This window comes from Chenopodium album, chromosome 21 (assembly GCF_948465745.1).
Source record: "Chenopodium album chromosome 21, dcCheAlbu1.1, whole genome shotgun sequence".
Classification (NCBI taxonomy): Eukaryota; Viridiplantae; Streptophyta; class Magnoliopsida; order Caryophyllales; family Amaranthaceae; genus Chenopodium; species Chenopodium album.
In genome coordinates, this window is record NC_137854.1 from 20,518,351 (window position 1) to 20,521,281 (window position 2,931).

At 39.4% G+C, this 2,931-nt stretch overlaps 1 non-coding gene across 1 annotated transcript; it reads left to right on the forward strand.

Annotated features, from left to right (window-relative positions):
• The first annotated feature begins 964 nt into the window (after positions 1-964).
• On the forward strand, positions 965-1,075 carry LOC145603223 (small nucleolar RNA R71). Its single transcript, XR_014104753.1, has one exon. It is a non-coding gene; the product is annotated as a small nucleolar RNA R71 (small nucleolar RNA).
• The last annotated feature ends 1,856 nt before the right edge of the window (positions 1,076-2,931 follow it).

The following is a 2,931-nucleotide window of genomic DNA, read 5'->3' on the forward strand; positions in this document are numbered from 1 at the left end:
GAATGGTAATTTGATAACTGGTGGTGCTTCCCTACTCTTCTCCTGGGGTGCATACTTCCTTGAGGTTGTACCCTGCAATGAATCATCAGAAATATTAGTATTACCCTGGAGCCATGCAGAAACGTTTGGTACAACGGAATCAGGATTAGCAACATCAATTAGGGTAATTGCATTTGCATGTTCCGTAGGTTGAATTCCCTGCGCTGGTAGGGCTCCCTGCTGGCGGGTTTGAAGGGTAGAGGACAATTAGGCAATTTGTGTGTCCATAACTTTATTATAGTCTATAATTGAGTCAATTTGTTGGTCTCTACTCTCCATATGCTTTTGCATACTAGTAAGCATCGCTCTAATTTCTGACAAAGCAGGGTCAGAAGATGTAGTAGGGGTTTGTGATGGGGGTTTCTGGTTGGCATGAGGGTGGTAATATTTTTGCTGTGGAGGGGGTGCTTGTTGTGGTTGTTGTGGAGGTGGAGGATTTTGAACATTGGTGCTACGGTAGGATAAATAAGGATGGTTTCGGTAGCCAGGATTGTAGGTGTTGGAGTATGGGTTATTTTGCTTATAGGTTTGGAAAGCATTAACTTGCTCCATTGAACTCCTGCAACCTTGTTCATAATGTCCTACACTTCCACAATTTTCACAAAAAGCATCATTAGCATTGTTAGAAACAGTAGAAACATTAGCAACAGAATTAAGAATAGTAGTACTAAGGTTATCTAATTTTTGGCAAATAGAAGTGAGCTGAGCTTGTATAAGGGTTACTGAATCAACATGGTGCTTTCCCTTATTTGCATAGCCTCTAGTATTCCCATATTGGGAATTATGTATCGCCATATCTTCAATAACCTGATCTGCATCATCAACATTAAGATTCATAAATCTACCGCTAGCTGCGGAGTCTAAAATTGTCCTAGATGGATTCCCTAATCCATTGTAAAAAGCTTGAATCAACTGCCACTTTGCCAAGTTATGGTGGGGACACTCCCTTTGCAAATCCTTGAACCTCTCCCAAGCCTCATATAATGCTTCATCTGGCTTCTGGGAAAAGTTCTGAATGGCACTCCTCACTAAAGCTGTTTTCTCTGTAGGGTAATATTTGTTATAAAAATTCAAAGCAAGAGTCTCCCAGTTAGTAATACCAAGTGCAGTTCTATTCAAACCATTAAACCACAATTTAGCTTTCCCACATAAAGAAAAGGGAAAAAGAATCTCCCTGATTTGGTCGTGCGTTACCCCATTCTGCCTAATGGTGTTGCAATATTGACAGAAATCTGCAATGTGAAGATTAGGATCTTCACCCTTGGCTCCACTGAATTGCTTTCTTTCTATCATCGTTATGAACTGGGGCTTGATCTCGAATTGGACTCCCTCTAGATCTGGTCTAGGAGAAAGATGTGGAAAATCCGTCAAGGATGGTTGCGAATAATCGCTAAGCTTGCGAGGTGGAGGTGGTGTAGTCATCTCTAATTTTGAATCAAAAGGATCCTCCGAATCACTTGAATTAGATGGCGAATTTCTAGGAATATTGTTACTCCCAGAACCTGCCAGGATTTGCCTATAAAATTCTTCTGTCTTTGGAAAGAGCGCTCGATCTCAGGATCGAATGAAATGTAACCTGATCTGGAACACCTGGGCATAAATAAAGAACTAAAAAGACAAATATGAGAACTACCTCAAAGAACTAATGTCCTTTGAGGCAAAAGAAAAATAATCTAGACTACAAAAACAATTAGAAATAAAAATAAAACCGTTTTCCCCGCAACGGCGCCAAATTTTGACACGCTAAAGTCGTATCACCTAATAAACAATAATTACCTAAGTCCACTAGCTTATGCAGATAGGGAAGTAGGGTCGAATCCACAGGAAAACAAGTCATTCTACTCCTAATTAATTATTATAATCTAAATTATCATGGTAAGCAATATTTTTGTGATTACAAACTATACTAAGATGAATGTGAGTAAGAAGAATATATAAGGGAAAAATGAATAATAATGAAGCCTAGGGAATAGGTTCACTAATAAACAATATTCCAGGGTAAAACATAATAATCAATCATCAATGCATTAATTAATAAGATCATAAAGGGCTTTCGCTACGTATTACAATCACATAGTTAATTTACCGGTATTAAATCTCATCTCTCGAATCTCCACCTAACCATTTATAAATTAATCTGCCTATTGAAACTAAGCCTAAACATCAATTCTCATCTCTCAAATCTCGAATCAATATTGCTAAACTCATACAATTAAACCTGGCCAAATCTAATTTCATAGCATTTAAACAATCAATAGGAAATCAATTAAGCATTAACAATTAATAATCATAAATTACCCCTTCATATTATTTATTAGATCCCCATAAACCCTAGAAAGAGAACTACTCAGACATGATTAAAACTAAACAAAAACAAAGTAATTAATCAAGGCATAAGGAAGTGAAGGAATATAAATACTGAGAATAATAAAAGAGAAATCGTACCGAATCGACAGAATTACAATGGAGTTTAGGAACAAGAGAAAATAAAAGTATAAAGAGAGAAAATCTAAGTAGAGAGAGAAGAAAATAATAATAGAGTGTAGAGAAGTAAAAACAAGTGTCTAATCTTGCCTAATAAAATTACATTAATACTAAGCAAGGAAGTCTACGCTAAACAAAATTAATCGGAGCTTAATTAGCCCCTCAAACACACGCGCCCGGTCGAGTAAGAGGCCGCCCGACCGGGCCCGCCTTTCTTGAGCCTCCCCTTTCTCGCGCCCGGCCGGGCGCGTGCTCTGGGCGCGAGCGTTGGTGGAGTAATTTCTCGCCCCCCCTGCCGGGCGCGCCTCCGGGCGGCCTTTGATGACCCCGGGCGGAGTATCTTGGACGCCCAAAACCACAATTGGGCCCCGAGTTTCCTTCCTTGGGCCTCCCTACTTGGCCCAAACG